Source organism: Peromyscus maniculatus, chromosome 12 (genome assembly GCF_049852395.1).
Source record: "Peromyscus maniculatus bairdii isolate BWxNUB_F1_BW_parent chromosome 12, HU_Pman_BW_mat_3.1, whole genome shotgun sequence".
Classification (NCBI taxonomy): Eukaryota; Metazoa; Chordata; class Mammalia; order Rodentia; family Cricetidae; genus Peromyscus; species Peromyscus maniculatus.
Window position 1 is genome coordinate 81,925,105 of NC_134863.1, and position 22,022 is coordinate 81,947,126.

General features: G+C 48.7%; 1 long non-coding RNA gene across 2 annotated transcripts; it reads left to right on the forward strand.

The window, feature by feature from the left end:
* Positions 1 to 10,091: 10,091 nt before the first annotated feature.
* On the forward strand, positions 10,092 to 19,985 carry LOC121821628 (uncharacterized). 2 transcript variants are annotated; one of them, XR_013043878.1, is made up of 4 exons: positions 10,092 to 10,520; positions 11,277 to 11,437; positions 18,143 to 18,350; positions 19,459 to 19,985. It is a non-coding gene; the product is annotated as an uncharacterized LOC121821628 (long non-coding RNA). The 2 variants fall into 2 exon arrangements; XR_006062406.2 differs by having other exon boundaries at positions 11,280 to 11,437.
* The last annotated feature ends 2,037 nt before the right edge of the window (positions 19,986 to 22,022 follow it).

Consider the following 22,022-nt stretch of genomic DNA (forward strand, 5'->3'; position numbering starts at 1 on the left):
CGCCCATCTCTTTAGACCTGTCTATCCTGGATATTTTCCCATGAGACTGATGTGTTCCTTCATGTGAACTTTCCACCACCCAAAGCACTTCCAAACACAAAAGTCTGCAATGTTTCCCTTTCTTCTAGCCTGTCCCCCATCAGCACAGCTCCCCTCCTGCCTACAGACACCAACCATCTTTGTTTGTAGATTCTTCTAGATAAGGTATAGGACACCTGCCACCGATCTCATCTCCTATTTCACGGCCAGTGACGTTCTGCACACAATATAATGTTCCTTGTTTTCGGTCCCTTACCAAAACAACCCGGAGCTGTGTCCACATCAGCACCAGACAGCTTCCTCATTCCTTCTCATAGTTTGTTGTTCAGCTGCCCCATGCCTTGTTTAACTAAGCTTTTCTTGATGGACGTCTGATTTTATTTCCAACTTCCAGCCCTTGCCAGTGACACTGTGAGGACTTGTCTTGCCCCCACGTCACTTTCAGAACATCTGGTGGCACAGACTCCCGGAAAGTGGTGGGAAGGGTCAAAGGGAATAGGTATTGATTTTTGTGACCCTTCATGTCTACTGTTTGTCAACCTCACCGAAACTCACCAGTCAGCATCTTGTTCACGTTCATTTCTTCTCTAGGTAGACAAGGCTCTCCTCTGTGCAAAGCCTCTCCCCAGTCCTCAGTGTCTTTATTTACTGTTCTCAGAATAGATTGTAACTAGAGTTTTCCTGCCTTGCCCACAGTCAGGATAAATCTTTGTCACCCGCCAGTCCCACAGCTGCTCAGGCCCAACCAAGTAAACACAGAGACTTACATTGCTTACAAACTGTATGGCCGTGGCAAGCTTCTTGCTAACTGTTCTTATATCTTAAATTAATCCATTTCTATAAATCTGTACCTTGCCACGTGGCTCATGGCTTACTGGCATCTTCACAAGCTGCTTGTCATGGCAGCGGCTGGCAGTGACTCCTTCTGCCTTCCTGTTCTTTTTTTTCTCCTCTCTGTTAGTCCCGCCTATACTTCCTGCCTAGCCACCGGCCAATCAGTGTTTTATTTATTGACCATATAATTTGACCATGTAATTTGACATACAGACCATCCCACAGCAATAGATTCTTCCTTGCCACATCTATGCACAGCTCTCAGAAAAAAGCTGTGTCTCAGTTAGGTTTCTATTACTTTTATAAGCACCATGACCAAAAGCAACCCATGGAGGAAAGGGATGTTTATTCTTACAATTTTCAGGTCATAGTTCATCATGGAGGGAAGCTAGGGCATGAACTCAAGGCAGAAACCTGGAGGCAGGAACTGAAGCAGAAGCCATGGAGGGCCTATGCTTACTGGCTTGCTCCTCATGGTTTGCTCCGCCTGCTTTCTTGTACAACTCAGAACCATCTACCCAGGGGTGGTAAGAACCCTCAGTGGGCTGGGCCATCCCACATCAATCAAGAAACTGTCCTATTGATTTTCCTACAGGCCAATCTGATGGAAGCATTTTCTCAACTGAGGTTTATTTTCCCAGGAAACACTAGCATGTGTCAAGTTGACAAAAGAACCCAACTAGGACAGGTTGTGAGGTTGGACCTGCTAATTCCAGCCCTGCAGTAGGCACTATCCAATCCTTCATTCAGTTCACTCCTGGTACCATGCCTGGGCTCCAATAGTTGATTTTAAATTATTATGGAAGCTGGAATTGAAAAATGTGTATGGGTGCAGGGCAGAGCATGGGCTTAAAAATCTAACTGTACTTGTTCATCAACTTGGGGATTGTCCCTGCCCCCCAAGTTTACCTCTTGATGATGATGTGGCATCAACTGGCAAGTTCCACACTCTTGCCTTTTGATTGTTGCCTTTGAAACCTCAAAGGTATTTCAGTCTCTGAAGAATCTTATTTCACCTTAACTGAGTGTCAATTGACTTACTGAAAGGCACCTGCTGTGGAATGTCTTTCTGTACGCTGTGAATGTGTTGCTCTGAGTGGTTGATAAATAAAATGCTGATTGGCCAGGAGCCAGGCAGGAAGTACAGGTGGGGTGAGCAGCCTTGGAGAATGCTGGGAAGGGGAAAGGAGTCAGGAATCGCCATCCAGACACAGAGGAAGCAAGATGACAAGGCAGAACTGAGAAAAGGTACCAAGCCACGTGGCTAAACATAGATAAGAGTTATGGATTCAAAGTGTAAGAGCTAGTCAGTAATAAGCCTGAGCTAATGGCTGAGTAGTCATAATTAATATAAGCCTCTGTGTGTTTACTTGGGGGACCCCCACCCCAGCTTTCTCCCATTTGATAGCATGGCTTTGGTGTGGACATTCCTTTCTTTGCTGGGGTGGAGGAAGTGGCAGATTTTACCTCCTACCAACCTCTCACATTTCTAAATTTATAGAGCTCCTTCTCTGCACACACACACACACACACACACACACACACACCAAGCATAGGTTGGTAAGAGCTTGGGGAACAAGCTGACATTGTACAGGAGGCATGTTCAACATTCAACTACCCAGGAGGGATGGCCACGTGTGTGTGTGTGTGTGTGTGTGTGTGTGTGTGTGTGTGTGTGTGTGTGACACCCCCATTTATCATTTCAAAATCAGGAAAATAGGTTTATCTCTCAGGTGGGGTGCAATACAAGCAAAAGGCAAGCCCTGCTATGGGAAAATCCTTTTCCACACTATGAATATGTATTACTCTCATTCATTAATAAAAAGCTGACAGGCTGGTAGCTGGGCAGGAAGTTAGGCAGGAAAGCCAAACTGAGAATGATGGGAAGAAGGAGGGAGGAGTCACAAGAGATGCCAGCCAGCTGCCCAGGAAGCAGGACATGCTAACGGACAGGTAAAGCCACAAGCTACATAGTAACACACAGATGAATAGAAATGGGTTAATTTAAGTTGTAAGAGCTAGTTAGTAATAAGCCTGAGCTATCAGCTGAGCATTTGTAATTCATGAGTTGGTTATTTGGGCTGGGGAGTCAGGACAGAAGACGTCCGTTTACAAAGCCCCCTGGAGGCTGCCATCTCTGGAGCAGCTTGGAACCCGGGACCCATGCTGCTTCCCATCATGGGAAGGAAGTTTGAGTGACTTTCTGGATGGTCCTTGAGTCAAGTGTAGGTGGGAGGTTTCACACAAGGTGGCTGGGTGGTGTCAATGCCCCATGCTTCTGCATCTGCTGCTAAGTGTGTCCCTTTTATCCTGTAACTGGGAAAGCACTGCCCAGTCTCTCCTCCTCCTCTTCTCCCCTGTATCCAACACTCCTTCTGTCATCCACCCAGGCTAACCTTGGACTTCCGTTCTCTGTATAGGATTCTGGTGATGGAAGAGACTGGAACAGTGTCCTGACCCATCTTCCATTGTCTAACAAAATACCTGAGTCAGTGTGCTTAAAAAATATTTAAATCTTTTAAATTTATTATTTTTGTTGTTATTGTTCTTTAAAAAAAAACTATTATAAAAAAGTTGCCAATAAAAATTCCTCCTTTGAGAGCGGCTCTCTTCACCAGGCCAGACTTGACAAGTCATGACACGTGAGAACAATGGTTAGAGAAAGCATGGCCGCTGGGTTTGGTGGTACTGACTTGCGATCCAGGACTCAGGAGGCTGAGGCAGGAAGGCCACCAGCAAGAGGCCAGCATGGCCTACATCGTAAGCCCTGTCTCAAGAAACAAGACAAACTATGGCTGCGTGGCTTGCGTTGATCACATGTAACCTGTCACTTTGTGTTCCTTCATGCGTTCACAAGACGTCCCAGCTCCAGCCATGAGGTATTTCCAGCTCTTTCCCCAAATCTGACTCGAAGTGGTTCAATCCACACCACACACTGTGACCCAGAGACCAGGCCACGGACTCTGGATTGCAGAGAAGGCGGCTGTAGCTATAACACTCTGCCCTCTCTTCCCATTCTGTGAGGGCAGAAGGATCCTGGGATGGTAAGCTGGACCCATCCCCCAGCTTTGTTCCCAATCTGCTACCTGATCTCAGACAAGTCCTTCCCCTCCTCGGGTTTCATAGCTGTTAAGCAGGAGCCAACCCAAGGATCACTGGGTAAAGATCACCATGTCTCTGGAAGGACTCTACACATCCTTGATGCTTAAAGTCTAGTTTCTATCTTTCTTCTTTCTTTCTTCCTTTTTCTTTCTTTCTTTCTTTCTTTCTTTCTTTCTTTCTTTCTTTCTTTCTTTCTTTCTTTCTTTCTTTCTTTCTTTCTTTCTTTCTCTCTCTCTCTCTCTCTCTCTCTCTCTCTCTCTCTCTCTCTCTTTCTTCCTTCCTTCCTTCCTTCCTTCCTTTCTTTCTCTCTCTCTCTTTTCTTTTCTTCCTTCCTTCCTCCCTCCCTCCCTCCCTCTCTCTTCTTTTTATTTTATTATTTGTGATAATGCAGTTGCTGAGACTGGGTAATTTATATGGAGAAGAACTATATTTAACACGTAGCCATGGAGACTAGAAGTCCCAGACCTGGTGGCCACACCAGCCAGGCTTCGCCGAGGAAGGCTCTGCGCTGTCCCGAGCATGGCAGAAAGGGCACAAGGCGAGGGACATTCAGAAAGCATGAGAAACGGGTGCACATACAACATGGCCAAACCATTCTTTGGAGAGAAGCGTCAATTCCTCCAGGAGAGATTGACCCTGCACTTCCCACTTGCGTCCCAGCGGCGACTCAAGCACCAGCATGAGCTCTGTCTGGCAAGGATGAACACCATCTAAGACGTGAAGCTTCCTTCTCGGCCAGGAGTCATAGAATCAAGACAAACTGAGGCCAAACTGGGTTGTCCGTGATGAGCCTCCCACACCTGCCACTCACACTTCCGAATGATGCGATTCTGCACCAGAAGGAACACTTAGGGTAGATTTACGCTGGGCGTGGATGTAGGGCTCTTGCTGTTTCACTACAGCCCCCTTTTTTTAGCAGGTGTGTGCCCCAGTGCATGCCCATAGATCTTGGGGGGACATTTGGGTGATTTGGGCAAGCAGCTGGAAGCCAAGCTGAGTAACGAGTCTCCAGGTATCACCTTAGCTTCAGGTCTCGCTACACAGAGCCCAAGATAGACCAAACTATTCTGTTCCTCACAACTTCACTTCCTTCAAAGCTCCCCAATAATCAATTAATCAATTTTGATTTTGATTTTGATTGTAACAAGTCACCATGTCTCTAGAAGTCTCCGTCAGTGAACTTGCGGAAGGATCATGATAACGTCAGACAGATACAATGACAACACGAGAGCCCGTGTGTGGAAGCGGCTGGTCGACAGCTCTCTGCAGTCACCACTTTCATGAACACGGACTTCTGTTAGAGCAGTTCTCCTGGGACCTTCCCAGGCGTGAAGGCTGATCTGGTGTCCCAGTGGGGCTAGAGTCCCGCCCTTGGGAAGGCGGGAGCCAGCACTTTTAGGGGTCTCATCTAAAACATAGTCTCTGAGTCCACTATCCCCATGTACCAGCCTGGGATAGAGTCCTGGGTACTGACACCTACCTGATATGGTGTGTTGAGCATCGTTTTAGGAAAGACACATGGACTCGGAATCTAGTCTTAACACCCATGGGAGGTGGTCCAGGGCAAAACCCTCATCTTACAGAAGAAAAAGCCCAGAAAGGAACCTTCTCCATGATGCAGTAGTAGATACTCAGTTACAAGTTAAATCTAGGGCCTGGGAAATAGCTCAGTGGGTGGGACACTTTCCACATACGCACGAGGACCTCCTGTCCTCCACCTCCAGCACCCATCTAAAAACCCAGCAAGGTGGCTTGAGCTTATAGTACCAGCACTCGAGATGTTTGTTGACTGAGTTGGGTCCCTAGTCTTGCTGACCAGCTAGTATACCTTAATTGGTGAGCCCCAGGTTCCAGGGAGAGACCCTGTCTCAAAAACGGGGGGGGGGTCATGTCCTAAAGAATGATGCATGAGGTTGACTTTGGCCCCCATGGGTACAGGTATTCACATATACACCTGTTTACCTTCACACACACACACACACACACACACACACACACACACACACACACCACAAATAATGTGACTCTAGACTCTCTGGGTCTTTGCTCCGCTCTTCAGGACCCCTTAAGTCAACATCTATTAGAAATAGTGAGGGTGTCAAAGAGATCCCAGATGACCTGGCTCATAGGCTGCTCCCCAGAGAAAATCCACTGGGGCTGGGTCTGCTCCACAGGGTACTTGTTTCTTGTGTTCCCTTTAGGGACAATGGTATGTTTACTGCCCGTGGCATGCTTTACCACAGGACACCTGCAAACACCGTTCTCGGGATCCATGTCCAAGCTAACCTAAGGCGGCTTGGCATGCTTTTCATCACTGGAGGTCCAGGGCCAGCCGGCTTGCTAGGCTTTACTGGTTTGTGACAAATGCAGCAAGGAATCAGCACAGACCCAAGTCCAAGAGGAAGGCTTGGGTGGGCTTGATTCCTTCTGAGAGCTGTTAGGGATCTTCTAGGCTCACACGGAAGAGGGAAAGGATGTGGAGCCAAGCGGATGGCTAGCAGTAGAGCTGTACAGATCCTGTGCCAGGTGATGTACACATATCTAGTTTATGTCTCAGCCAGGTCCTCAAGGAAAGTGCTGAAGACCCATCCTCATCATCATATGTGATGTACACATATCTAGTTTATGTCTCAGCCTTTTCCTCAAGGAAAATGCTGAAGACCCGTTCCCATTTTGCAGATGGAAAGACCAGAAGTTGCTTTCCAGATTTCTGTCTGGAAAGGTGTCTGGGAGCGTGTCCAGGGCTGGTGGAGAGGCAGAAGATCCCACAGGGTGATGACTGTGACTCACACTGTGTCTCCTCCCGGCCCATGTCAGGTCACAGGCCAAGCCCACTGGGAACAGGGAATTTGCAACTTTCTCAACTCTGGTACCCTAGTGGGCATCCTCTGGTGCTCTGTGGATGGGCCTAGACTGTTCTGTGGAGCTTAATGCTCTAGTTGTGTTTATATCCCCAACTTTCTCTTCCCCAGTAACCAAATCTGAGTTTCCTCTTGGCCCATAATGGTTAATATTGACTATCAACTTGACAGGCTCTAGAGTTGTCTGGAAGATAAACTTCTGGTCATATGTATTTAAAGGGCTTTCTAGGTTATGTTAATTGAGGAAAGACCCACCTTGAATGTGGGCAGCACTATTCCGTGGACTGAGGTCGTGGATGGAATAAAAAGGAGCTAATGAGCAGAATACCAGTGTTCATCATCCTCCGCTTCCTGACTGTGTACAATGTGATCAGCCACCTCATGCTTCCACCCCAGGATGGACCGTACCCCCATAAACTGTAAGCCAGAATAAACTCTGCCCCCTTAAGTTGCTTCTTGCCAGATATTTCATTACAGAAACAAGGAGAGTAACTAATATACCTCTTTTGATGAAAAGTTAAGAAAAATTGGCCGGGCGGTGGTGGTGCACACCTTTAATTCCAGCACTCGGGAGCCAGGTGGATCTCTGTGAGTTCGAGGCCAGCCTGGGCTACCAAGTGAGTTCCAGGAAAGGCACAAAGCTACACAGAGAAACCCTGTCTCGAAAAACCTAAAAAAAAAAAGAAAAAAAGAAAGAACGAAAAGTTAAGAAAATTTAAATTAGTCTTTTAATATTGCACCTGATATAAGCCTCAGGTAATTCACATTACAGTTGAAAAATAAATAGGCAAAGAGTAAACAATTTTCAATCAAAAACCACTAGACACAGATGACATGGCCAAGAGACCTCTGAGTCCCCTCCATGATCACGCATGACAACCCTGCCCTCCCCCCCAGTGTTCAGCTGCTTTTAGAAGTGGACATGAATGGAGTGAAAAGAGCAAATCTCAAAGACTCTGGACCTCAGAAATGTGCCTCAACCGCGGGGGGAGTGTTAGCCACAGACAGGAAAACAGGACTGATGTCTGAAAGGACAGTGGTTCTCAAGCCCACCCTTCCCCCAGCCTAGGTCTAGAGCTGAGAAGGGAACTGTGGGGGTGACTCGGTGGGAAGGGGGCTGCGGCAAGGAGAGCGTTGCATCAGGAGCCTCTCCCCTCACGGCTATTTCTCCACCCCAGCTGCCTTCCAAAGGGGCTTCTTCTCTCTTACGGTGTGGCCATATTCCCTGGACCCAAGGCCGCTGCTCCTTCCCAAGCCTACGTCCTCTTCCACGGCGCCCTGCTCTTTGAGTGCTCATGACCCAACAGTGAATACACTCCTACATCCCTTGCTCCCAGGGATTGCTCTCTGTGGGGCTGAGCCCGGTGAGCACACCGTGGGCTCAATGAACACCTACCTGTTCTTGGCTTAGACAAAAATGTTTCAAATAAATGAACATTTAAAAGGCACACACACACAGTATTGTGTCTCGAGCTTTGTATATTCTTTTCATTTGACAGAAGTGGAAATGTCTACCCAGGGAAGGCCGGAGTCATAGAAAATAACGTGCCGAGAGTGGGTCTTCAGTGGCCTCTGGCATGAGCTCCCAGCTCCACGGAGCCTCCTCGCCGGTCCTCCCACTTCCCAGGGTGACCACCATCACTTTGCCATGGTCGTTCCCCAAGACCGTCTCCAGATAGCATGCTGGTCATTTTGGCTTTCATCACAACCCTTGCATGTAGAAACGGAGAGACAGACAAATGGGTTCAAACCTGCGCTGCTATTACATTGGGAGCTTAGGTAAGTCACCTGACTGGCGCTGTGCCTCAGTTTCCCCACTTGTAAAACAAAGACTATAATGGTGTCATCCTGTAGTTGTGCATAAATCGACTTCTATCTGAAAAACGTTTGAGCAGCAGCCGGCTGTGGCATGTCACCATCCTCCCAAGGGGGTGGGGACCTCGCTGGGGTCACTGATGACAACGTCTGCTGTGTCCTGTTCTAAGTTTACCTTGGCTTGGCTTGTTTCCATCTTCAGTAGAAAATTGAATTTGGATAGACTGCAGCCGGACTTGGCTGCTCTCTGGGTCTTGGCCAGTGAGCCCTGAGTAACTGCAGACAGGGTGGGGTCACTGGGATTTGGTTATTGTATGCCCCGCCCTCCCCACGCCCCACCCCATGGTTTTGGTTAAGCCTTTTCCAAGACAGCCTGTTATACCATCTTAAAACTGGACTTTCTGGAAGAGTGTTTGGGTCACTCTGGTGTCAGCTGGAAAAAAAGCTGTTCTTAGGGCAATGCCATCATCTGTTTCAGGAGCTGCCTCTCTTGGCTTGGCAGCGTGGCTGATCCACGTCTGGGTGACACCCAGCTCCAATATCCACCGCTTCACAGGGCAACTGGTAGTGGTACTTCCATCTGCTGGGTCCCGACTCCTTCTGCATCATCTTGTTCTTTTCTAGCCCTAAGTACCTTCTCCAGCCCCATGTCTCACTAACCTGAGCTCCCTGGGGAGCAGAGGGAGAGCTCCGGTCCGCCATGTTTGGCTCAGGCCACAGGGTAGATCCTTACCATGCACACCCTTCCACCAGCTCAGGCTTAGCCAGTGTGCCTGCTTCTTGGCTGTTTCCTCACCTCTCTTGGAATACTGTTGACTGACTCTCAGCCCGGGGATCTACTGCAGACCAGCTCTCAGCCCCCGTGACTCCAGGCTGGGCTAGTAGAAAGTTCTGTACATCTACACGTCTGTATGTACAAGAGAGTACATACAGCCTGTACACATCTTGAGTGTGTGTGCCTTTTGAATGTTTGTTTACTTATTTATTTGTCTAAGTCAAGAAGTCCTTAGACATGCCAGCCCGGAACACTGAATCATGAGGACCTCAAAGTAGAACCCAGACTGCTCACAGGCTGGAGATGCCAAGAGTGGGGGTGACCAGGCTATCACCAGTGATGTAGTAATGACACCCTGTCCTGAGCCCTTTGTACCATGCTGGGCCATTGGCGTCAGATGCAAAGGGAGTCGATAATGCTGGAAAAAATCTGCCAGACAATTTACCCCACTGGCACAGAGCCTAGAATTATAATCAGATCTTGACTTCTTCAAAGCCTCTTGCTTTGGATTTTTCCAAATCAAAAATAAATATTGAGGGCAATTACCTTCCTTTCCTCCTCTGATGTATGAAGGGGAGTTTTCACCCATTAATTCAGGAGTCCTCTCATTTTACTCTGAAGGCACTAGCCCTTGGAACTTGTTAACGCGGTATCAACACCGTCTGTCTAGGCTGTGGCTGAAAATAGAGAGGAGTTATTGTGCTCCAGGTTAGTATTTTCCTCTTTTTACGGAGGCTGTGAACGGCCAGACACTTCTTCATAGACGAAACGGCTGTTTGCTTCCTATTACTGGAGGCATTGTTTATGTGGATCCATTTTCTTGCTGTTATCAGAACACCCTCCAGGGGGCAGCAGACCACAACCTCTGCGTGCGCTTCCTCCGCCTTCTTGCCCAGTTTAAACTGGTCTGAAGTGGAGGTCTGAGGGGTTGGACCCTGGCTGTCTTCTCTTGGCTTCCCTGGGCTCCACGAGAAAGCGTGTCTTCTGGAGGAAAAGCAAAACCTCAACAGCCTTATTTTTGGAGCGCTGTGGACATGACCAGACCTATTAATTACTTAATTGAGGCACAGAGCTTTGAAGATGAAAAGTACCGGGTAAGTAAGTGGAGAGAATTCGGTGGCTTCCAGCCCAGGAGCATCTTTTCAAGGTATTGCGTTCACTCTTGGTGACCTTTGCCTGCAAGCACAGACACCCTTACCTCCATTCCACGCCTCCCCCCCCCCCCACAAGCTGGGGACCAAGGGGGCATCTCCTAATCAAAATTTCTTTGATCTCAAGCCACACCCCTTCCCCAGGGCCAGCAACTAATTCTATCATCCCTACATGTGGCATTCACGCATGCCCTGACTCTGTCAAGGTCCCCAAGGTTATGGAGCCAAAGTAAAATGGGTACTCAGGAGCCTCTATAGCTCAGGCACTGGTCACTAGCCAGGCAGGACCTCTGAGCATGAGGCCAACTGTCGGGAAAATTCTTTTATTTGGGAAATGTAAATGATGTCCACTCCCTCCTTATAAAGTCCCAGTAACAAACTCAAGTACAATGTCCCAAATTCAACCGTGGGAATCCATGATTTTATTGAGGTTAATTATAGAGCATGGGTGAGGGGTTTGTTAGTCGTTCTGGGTGGTCTGGTCTTCTCTCAGCATGGATGATGGAGACCCTCTCAGTTAATCCCCTCCAGTTTGTATACTCTGGTACCTCTTGAGAGATCACATAGAGCTGGGGCAGCAGTGCATACAAATGGCTGGAAGGAGTATCCAGACTCTCAAATGAGGATCCATGTCCCTCCCCGCCCCTACCCCCTTCACCAAGGGAACATCGGGGCCAATCCTTGATGGTCTCTTACAAGCAGATGCACCTGACTTGAGGAATGTGATGGCTGTTTGGCTTTGATGACCCTTTGGACAAGACCGACTCTTCCTGGGTGGCGTCTACATCACATTACTGTCTTGGAGAATAAAGGACATGGGGAGATGAGGAGTGGCCCTTGCAAATGGAATCAAGACACAGGTAATAAAGAAAACACATCAAACGCAGGGTGGATGTTCTAGGTTACAAAGAACTTTTCCTCCTGTGTAATCTTCAAGTCCCTCCAGAAGCCTGAGGGTGTGGGAGGAATGGGTACGAGGTGGTATGAGGAGGACACAGGATGGAGTGGGGCGGGGCCGGGGACCGGGGGACCAGACAGGACCAGGTTCCTGTCTAAAAGCCCAGTGTCGATGGTTCCTTCATCATTGGTTTGGGGATTATTAAACAGGCAAAACCCTGAAGGCCAGAAACTCCAGGTGGCAGTCCAACCTACGATCTGAGTAGCTGTTCCTAGCAGTAGAGAGTAACCCTGTGGTTTGATGTCTGCTATGGAAAAGAGAAAGAAAATATCAAGGTAGAGCCAGGCTTTGGATATGCTGTGCTCTTGGTGGGTAATTCTTGGGACATAGTAAGTCTCCTGAGCATCTAGGCTGTAGTGCCAAAGGAGTCACTGAAGAAACTCAGAAGTCTAGACTCACTGTGAAAGGCTCTCAGGGAGAAGAGAAACCCCAGACTCATCCTGGGCCCCAATCACCAGGACATGTTCTTCTTTTCAATCAGGGCACATGGTGTGTGTGTGTGTGTGGTGTGTGTGTGTGTGTGTGTATGTATGTGTGTGTATGTATGTATGTGTGTGTATGTGTGTGTGGTGTGTGTATATGTGTGTGTGGTGTGTGTGTGTATGTGTGTGTATGTGTGTGTGGTGTGTGTATATGTGTGTGTGGTGTGTGTATATATGTATGTGTGTGTATGTATGTGTGTGTATGTGTATGTGTGTGGTGTGTGTATGTAGGTGTGTATGTATGTGTGTGTATGTGTGTGTATGTATGTGTGTGTGTGTATGTGTGTGTGTGTGTGTGTGTGTGTGTGTGTGTGTGTATGTGGAGGCCAGAGGACAACCTCAGCTACTGTTCCTTAGGTGCCACTCACCTTGTCTTCTGAGATCAAATTTTTCATTAGCCTGGAACTTTCCTTGTGGGCTAGGCTGGCCAGTTGCAGGCTCTAGGCACCTGCCTCTCTGTCTACCCAGTGTTAGCATTGTGAGGACATGCTACCAAATCCAACTTTTAAAAACATGAATTCTGGAGAACAAACTCGGGTCTTCGTGCCTGCAATCACTTCACCAACTCAGCCTAGGGCTTTTATCTACCGTGCCTAGCCTTGGACATATGGGTGGGTCCTTATCTACAGTGCCCAGCCTTGAACCTATGGATGGGTCCCTTTCCTTCAGTGTAGGGGTCCAGTGGGTCCAGCTTCCTTGACTGGATTATTGTGATCATAAGGACAAGACTTTCTTCTTCTTCTTTTTCTTCTTCTTCTTTTCTTTTCTTTTCTTCTTCTCCTTCTCCTTCTCCTTCTCCTTCTCCTCCTCCTCCTCCTCCTCCTCCTTCTTCTTCTTCTTCCTCTTCTGCCTTCAGCATGTTCCCACCCACGCTGACAGGGGGAGGATATGCAGGAGGGGGAGGGGGAAGGAGCCAAGTTCACCACACAGCTGGGCAGGGGTGAAGATCTTCTGTGTACAGTCATGAGCACGGACTCCACCTGTGTTTGGTAGCAGTGTAGTTAAGTGGGAGGGGAATGGGAGTCTGGGTTTCACAGGCTCAGAAGAGGCATGGGGCGCTGTCACCCCTTTTGTGCCCTCCTGTAACCCAGCTGTCCCGTGCTTCTGGTCTCACTGATGGTTTCTTCCACACACGTTGCTGCCACAGGCCCTTACCACAGTCCAAACAGATGAAGCCACTCAATCTTAAACTTCTAGCCTTCAAAACTGTGATCTAAATATCAGAATACATTCCCTAACTTTAAACAGCACTCCAGCTCAGTTCCTTTGCCATAAAAAAACAAAGATGTCACCCATGATCTGCCATCCCAAGAGAGAATGATCGATGTTAGTTGATGCCCTTCAGAATCTGTCTGTCTAGCTATCATCTACCCAGGTCCTCTGTCCATCCATATGTCTATATCCACCTTTCATGAAGATATGACTATAAGGAGCATTTTGTGTTATGCCTTGTTTGCTATTTCCTATTCCATTAATTTTTTAACTTTGAAAGTTTATTATTTGATTTTATGTGTGTGTGTTTTACTTGCAAGAATGTCTGTCTGCACACTATGTACATGCCTAATGCCTGAAGAGGCTAGAAGGTACTAGATCCCCTGGAACTGGATTTACAGATGGTTGTAAGCTGCCACTTGGGTGCTGAAAATTGAACCTGGGTCTTCTGCAAGAGCTGCAGGTGTTCATAACCACTGAGCCATCTTGCTGGCTCTTCTTCCCTTACTTTTAATGGGTGTCTAGAACATTCTATCTCACACATGAGGCAAATTTACATAATCTAGCTTTTAATCACTCCCGTGTGCTCAAATTTCCATACTGTTCTAAGCAATTCGGAGTTAGAGAGCTTTGTAAAAGTATTTTTGTGCATCTCTTGGCTTCTTTCACAGGTTAAGTTTCTGTCCATGAAATTGCTGGTGTAAGAGACAGGCATTGTTTGAGTTTTTAGGATTACTCTTTTGAAATATCATTCTATATGTCTCTCACCTGCCCCAAATAAGAGTAACACTCAAATATATTTATAATTTATTTTCCTATTACTGAGGGATTAGATGACATTTTACTATTGGTTTGATATTTTAAGTTTTAAAAAATATTATTTATTCTATTTTTTTTTTTTTGGATACAGGATTTTTGGCCTCCTGCATCTTCCTCTTGAGTGCTGGAACTATAGGCATAAATTTACTTTTTATTGGATCTAATTTATATAAAGTGAACTCATTATGTTTACCACACAGTGGATTTTAATGTATAGAAATGTCCATATAACTACCACCCAAATATAGATTTCCAACTCTTCTAGAAAGTTCTTTGTTAGCCTCTTCTAGATAATTCCCCCCACTTCCCCTCTTAACAGCTTTGCCTGTCCACGACCCTCATATAACTGGGGACACCCAGGACCTATGCTGCGCCTGACTTCCCCCTCCTTTTTTTTCATTCTTTTTTTAAAAAAAAAATTTGAGTCAAGGCTTCTCTGTGTAACCCTGGCTGTTCCAAAACTCTCTCTGTAAAGCAGGGTGGCCTCAAACTCGGAGTACTGCCTGCTTTTGCTTCTCCGGTGCTGGGATTAAAGGCGTGCACCACAGCAGCCCAGTTTGCGCCTGGCTTCTTACACTGTGTGAACTCCTAAGAGGCTAAGAGAATAAGGAGTCAGCAGCCTAGGCCATTGAAGTCACACAGTTGTGGCCAAGGTCAAAGGTCACCAGTTTTCTACTGCTCTGGCTGTCTCCTTTCCCTTCCCTCCCCACATCCCTCTTCCCTCTGTTCCCTTATTCCCTTCCTCTCTCCTCTTCCTCACCCTCCTTCTCTTCTCCCCTCCTTTCTTGCTGTCGGTCAGGAGCAGTGGGTATCCTCAGGCAGGAACTCTGTGTCTGTCAGATCCACCCACACTGGTGACGTCTCACTGTGCATGTTACCCGCGCATGAGCAAACCGCTGTTCACTTACCCATTCTTCTGTGGAAGGGTATCCTGATTGCTTCCAGCTGATTTTGCGATGCCTGGGGGGATGTAGGCGTTCACATCCCAGGCGAGGACGGAGGTGTGGGTCACTCTGTATATTTAGCTGTGGTAGATACTTCCAGATATTTTTCTGAGTGGTTGTATCAACTTACCCCACGAGAAGCACTTGAGAAGTGCAGGTGCCCCATACCCTTGCCAGCCATGTGGTATTTTTAGTTCTTTAAATCCAGTGGTTTTGTTTGTATTTTTATTATTATAAAGTCAGTTGCTTAAGGTCCCACACCCTTTGTTGTTTGGATTTCTATTGTTTCCCTTCCCCTTTATTCCCTTCTTACTTTTCAGGATGGGGTTGAGACAGGGTCTTGTTATGTAGTTCATGCTGGATTTGAACTTGAAATCCTCTTGTCTGTGCCTCCTGAGTGTTGGGGTTACAGATGTACCCCATCACACGCAGCCTGGGTTGCTCCCTTTCTGGACTAGCTTCTTTGAGGGGGCTTCTGTCTTTCTTTTGTAGCAAGGCGGTTGTATTGCTTATTGATTTTCAGGGTTATTATTATAACACTTAACTTTTGCGTCTTGTCTTCACATCTGCTTATCCTTAAACAAAACAAGACCAAGTGTGGATCAATGTAGAACCATTCACATGGGCTGGGAGCTACCTGAGGCCTCTCTAAACAATCCCACCAGCCCTGACATTGGCTGAAGAATCTAAGAACAGATATAAAAGAGCCCGCCATGAGTCTCACTATTCCTGACTATCAGAGGAATTCAGACCTAAGGGGTAGACACCAGAGGGCCAGCTTTCAACCGCGGATGCCCACCATCGGAGTAGGTTCTGATGGATTGTGGAATCTTTTCTGGGACTGTTTTTGAAATGGTGGCTTCACCCTATTGTGCGGGGGTTTCTGTGTGGATTAGGTGGGAGTTCTTATCATGACTCTCCACAGCAGGGGACACCAGGTGACCTAGATTCCTCATGCACTGGATGATGATCTGTGGAGATGCCTTTGGTGGCCACTTACAGGTCCTCACCCAGGCTCATGACCCCACTTCCCCAGTGATGACTCTTCAGTGTTTGCCTCGCCACCTGCTAACACCCTTGCCACCTGGCGGGCTGCGCCGGTGCCGTATCGTGCCCATGGCTTGGGCCTAGGCCCCATCAGCTCAGGCTTTCAGTGTCTGCCGAGCTATGTGGCTTCGGGGATGAGGCTGTTGTTCATCTTTTCAGTGCTGTCTTCCGGGTAGGCCCACTTATGAACACCTGAATTTATCTGATCGTCTTGTACACACACGTGATACATTCTGGTCACTCACACCCATCCCCTCACCCCCTTCTCCTCTTCCCATCCCACCAGGCCCCTCCTCCCACCAAGTCCCCATCTCCCTTTCATGCTTTTGGTCTTGTTTCTAGTCCGGCATGGACCTGGGTGTGATCCTGTCCCACGGAGTGTGAGTAACTCACACTGAAGACACTTCTGGAAACAATGGCTTCCACTCCACCAGCTGCTCTCCGCTACAGTTAATGCACCTGGGAGGGGCTGAGCCCTAAGAGCTCCGCCCAGTCTGTGACTGACTGTTGATCCGCTCAGTCTTACGCAGACCCTGTAGAGACCATCACAGCGGCTGTGAGTTCAGGAGTGCCAGGCCAGGTCAGGCCGTCCGACAGCATTTCACAGGCCTCTACTCTCTCATCCAGCACCTTTTTTTTTTTTCTCTATACACTCTTTCATGATGTTCCTGTGGAGGGGATGATAAGATTTCTACTATCACGGTTGCTCTATTCATCCCAAACATGTCACCCGGTCATTTATACAAGGAGACCACACAACCTTGAAAACCACCCAAGGCCGGGGTCATTGGCATTTCAGTCTGCGGATGAGTACACTGAATCACACAGGTAGACCAGATGTCCCAAGGCCTTAGGGTTCAAACCTAGGTAGGCTGGGTCCAGACTCAGTTCCAGCTACTCCCCCAGGCTAAGAGAATAAGGAGTCAGCAGCCTAGGCCATTGAAGTCACACAGTTGTGGCCAAGGTCAAAGGTCACCAGTTTTCTACTGCTCTGGCTGTCTCCTTTCCCTTCCCTCCCCACATCCCTCTTCCCTCTGTTCCCTTCTTCCCTTCCTCTCTCCTCTTCCTCACCCTCCTTCCCTTCTCCCCTCCTTTCTTGCTGTCGGTCAGGAGCAGTGGGTATCCTCAGGCAGGCCTGTTGGCTTGTCCCCATTTTTCCCATCAGTCCTCATACTTTTTTATGAAATAAATGACTATTCTCACTGGGTGAGTTTGCTAGAGCTGCTGTGACAAACTGCCACAAACCGGGTGGTTTAAAGCAACGGAAGTTATCTTCCCAGATGTCTGGAACCAGCTGTCAGGCGGGCTGGTCACTTTTGTAGGCTGAATCCATGCCATGCTGCTTTCCCAGCACTTGGTGGCAGCTGGGATCTGCCGGTGACCTGTGGCTCAGGGATGCATGACCCTGTCTCTGCTCCCATCCTCACCTCCTCTGGAGGGTCAGATCTCCTCCTCTTTTTAGGACATTAGTCACTGGGCTTAGGATTCACCATAAATCGAGGGTGATCTCATCCCAAGATCCTTAACTTAATCACGTCTACAGTGACCCTTTGTCCAAATAAGGCCATATTCACAGAATAGTGGAAGTTGGGGAAAAATGAAGACTTTTTTTGGTGACACATAGATGCATACCATATACATGTCTATTCAAAAATTCTTCTAAAGAGGTTTCCAAAAGCCCTAGTAAGACTCATTTTTGTGTCTTCCTAGTCACAAAGTATGCAATATTGTTTTCTCCCAACGGCAGTAGTTTAATCCCAATAAGTGTGTGATCCTAATTTCCTTTCCCTTACAGGAAGCTTGTCATGCTTGTACACACTCATCTCTCCTCCTTCAGAAGGAGCTGGCACTTGTGCTGTCCCCAAGAGAGGGACAACCACAGTCCTGCTGCTGTACCCCCTCTTTGTCGGGGGCTCCTTTCTCTGACTCTTCAGGCCCCATGTGGCTGCCTTCCTTCTTTGTTGTGGGCTGGCAGCCTTGCATTCCGTGCCTCCCATCACCCTCTCCATCCCAGGGTCCCTCCCATCAGTGGTCCCTCAGCGACTCTCATTGCTTCCTCCCTGCTGGACACCTCCCCTAAACTGATCCTCAGATCACTCCTAGGTTCATCTCAAAGCATCCGTATCAACATGCCAATCCTCAGAAACTCACTGTAAAGACACTGCGTGGGCTGGAGAGATGACTCCGTGGAGAAAGCGCTCACCATGCACACACAAGGACCTGAGTTTGACTTCCGGGAACCCATGGAAATCTAGGTGCGGCAGCATGCACTTGTGATCCTGCTGCTCCCGCATGAAGACAGGAGGTGGAGGTAGGCCCGTGTGCTTGGTGAACATGGTGGTGATCAATAGACAGACCCTGTCTCAATCAGGGTAGACGGTGAAGGCCAGCATACCTCCAGGAACACCCTGTGGCACTAGTGTTTCCACATGTATACACGGAAACTCATGTGCACACACATATTCATATAACACACAAACACATAATACACATACACACACATAGATGCCATACACACAATGATCTAAAAAGTAGTCTCTAAGTGACACATATGCAAGTATACCTGTGCACACACATATGTTAGTGTCTGTGTATGAGTATGTGTGTGCACACACTGAAACACACCAGCAAGTTAAGAACTGATGATGGTTTCACTGTGGCCATTTGTGTGTGTGTGTGTGTGTGTGTGTGTGTGTGTGTGTGTGTGTGTGAGATCCCTTCCTGTCCCATCCCACTGTCACATCACGGGAGTTCATCTGGAGCTTCATTATGTCATCTCTGGTAGGTTGTACCCATGGTTTGACTCGGGGACTATCAAATCCTTGGTCTGGCTCTCAGAGTTCTCACAAGCCTGCTGTCCACCCTCACCCCACCTCCCCCTTCACCCTCACCCCACCTCCCCCTCCACCCTCACCCCCACCTCCCCCTCCACCCTCACCCCCACCTCCCCCTCCACCCTCACCCCACCTCCCCCTCCACCCTCACCCCACCTCCCCCTTCACCCTCACCCCACCTCCCCCCTCACCCCCACCTCCCCCTCCACCCTCACCCCACCTCCCCCTCCACCCTCACCCCCACCTCCCCCTCCACCCTCACCCCCACCCTCCACCCTCACCCCCACCTCCCCCTCCACCCTCACCCCCACCTCACCCTCCACCCTCACCCCCACCTCACCCTCCACCCTCACCCCCACCCTCCACCCTCACCCCCACCCTCACCCTCACCTCCCCCTCCACCCTCATCCCCACCTCCCCCTCCACCCTCACCCCACCTCCCCCTCCACCCTCATCCCCACCTCCCCCTCCACCCTCACCCCCACCTCCCCCTCCACCCTCATCCTCCTGCCCTGGCCTCCAGTCTCTCCAGCTTCCTCACAGGTTACATTGCCCAAACTTCAGCAATTGACCTTTTCTCCTCAGCTCCTGTCTGTGTGACTCCGCAGCCTGCCCTGTGGGCCATCCCACCCTGATGTCCTTCCCAATGCATCTGTGACAAAGACCGGATTTTTCAGCATCACACCCGTGTGGTGTTGGGATTAGGAGAGATGGACTCTGCATCCAGAATGCCACTTCATCCCTAAGTTACGTGCTGGGACTCTTTCTCTGTTCAAACCATGAGGAGGAGACTGCTTGTCCCAGAGTAGAGTGGTCTCACATGGTTGCTTAGCAAGTGAGGAAGTTACTAGTGGCCTTTAAAATCTGGTCTCCTGCAGCCCCGGTCCTTAAACCACCAACGGTAGGGAATTGAGATTGTTTCCTTAGGGTGTTGAAGCTAGAAGTCATTGCTACTGCTGTAGTAAACAATGTCGTATTGCAAAGGTTCTGTGCATCCTGTGCTTTGAACACTCATGGAGAAGCTGCCTTTTACGAGCCACATGCACACTCAGCCTCGGCTCAGAATATTGCTTGTGTGGGAGAATGCACTTCGTTATGTACGAGTTCTAAACTATAGCATCCAGACAATTCTTGGGACCCTGCCTGCCTGTTATAAGGCGAGTCACTTCCTGTCCTGGGGCATCTCCCCAGCTTTCCATGTGAGCATGGCTTATTTACCCCTCAACTTGGTTATGTTTCTAGTTGCTGTAGGCCTGGGCACGATACTGTCAGGTGAACTCCCACAGCCCTCCAGTGACACCCCACCCTCTTACCTCCTCTTCAGCCTGGCATCCTCAGTGCTGTTGGCATCTCGACTTGTCCCAAATGGGTCCCTATCTATTCTTTAGAGAGCCTTAAGGGCTTCTTGTTAAGACAGAGAAAAGAGGACAATGATAAAAGAAGAATAAGGAAAAGAAGAAAGGAAGAGGCAGAACAGAAAAAAGATAGATGAGAACAGAAGACACACGGTGGGTGGTGGTGAACACAACAAAATACCTCAACAGAAAGACCGAAGGAAAAGAAACCAAGGAATGATTTCTGCTAGTCTCCACAGAAGCCATTTCTCAGCCAAAACGAGCAGAAAGAGGGGAATAAGGAAGAGAATTTGGGTGCTTAGCCTGACCAGGTGATGACTTGGCAGGTGTGTCCCACAGTGGGCAGCTACAGCAAGTCCTCCCAGTCCTCAGCACATGGCGCTGTGCTGGGGTGCATGCTGTGGACAGACCTGAGCTGGGAAGTGTGGCATGTGTCCTAAATGGTCTTAATAAAAACCCAGAGCCAGATATCAGGGTGAATGCTGAAAGATCAGAGAGACAAAGGAACAAGCCACCTCTCACCTCACCAACTCCTCAGCCGAAAAGACTGAGCTCCTGTCTCCCCCCACCTTATATTCCTCTCTCCACCCAGCCAGATCACTTCCTGTCTCAACCTCTCTAGTGCTGGGATTAAAGGTGTGAGATCCCAAGTGCTGGAATTAAAGGTGTGTGCCACCACTGCCTGGCCTCTGTGGCTAACTAGGGGCTAACATTCCCCTCTGGTCTTCAGGCAAGCTTCTTTTGATAGAGCATACACAAAATATGACCATAGAGAAGACCCTTAGAAGCTGGTAGTCTGGAGAGCCCCAGGGGTGGCACCATCCACAGTGGGCGGGGCCTCCCGCATCAATCACTAATCAAGAAAATGCCCTACACTTGGATCTTACAGAGGCATTTTCTCAGTTGAGAGTCCCTTCTCTCAGATGACTATATCCTGCATCAAGCTGACAGAAAACTAGCCAGCACACCATCGCTGCGATGAAACACAACCAAAAGCAACCAGGGGAGGAAAGGATTCATTTGGCTGACTCTTCCACATCACTGTTCACCATCAGAGGGAGTCAAAGTAGGGGCTGAAGCAGGGCAGGAACCTGGAGAAGGAGCTGATGCAGAGGCCATGGAGGGGAGCTGCTGACTGGCCTGCTTCCTACAGCTTGCTCAGCCTGCTTTCTTTTTTTTTTTTTTTTTATCCTTCTTTTTTTGAGACAGGCTTTCTCTGTGTAGTTTGCACCTTTTCTGGAACTTACTCTGTAGCCCAGGCTGGCCTAGAACTCACAGAGATCTGCCTGCTTCTGCCTCCTGAGTGCTGGGATTAAAGACCGCCCGGGCCCCAGCCTGCTTTCTTATAGAACCCAGGGCCACCAGCCCAGGGATAGCACCACCTACAATGGGCTGGGCCCTTCCCCATCAATCACTACTTAAGAAAATGCCCAGCTGAGCAGTGGTGGCGCACACCTTTAATCCCAGGACTGGGGAGGCAGATCTCTGAGTTTAGGGCCAACCTGGTCTACAGAGTGAGTTCAGGACAGTCAGAGCTATATAGAGAAACCCTGTCTTGGGGGAAAGAAAGAAAGAAAGAAAGAAAGAAAGAAAGAAAGAAAGAAAGAAAGAAAGAAAGAAAGAAAGAAGGGAGGGAGGGAGGGAGGGAGGGAGGGAGGGAGGGAGGGAGGGAGGGAGGGAGGGAAGGAAGGAAGGAAGAAGAAAGAAGGAAGGAAGGAAGGAAGGAAGGAAGGAAGGAAGGAAGAAGAAAGAAAGGAAGGAAGGAAGGAAGGGAGGAGAGAGGGAGGGAGGGAA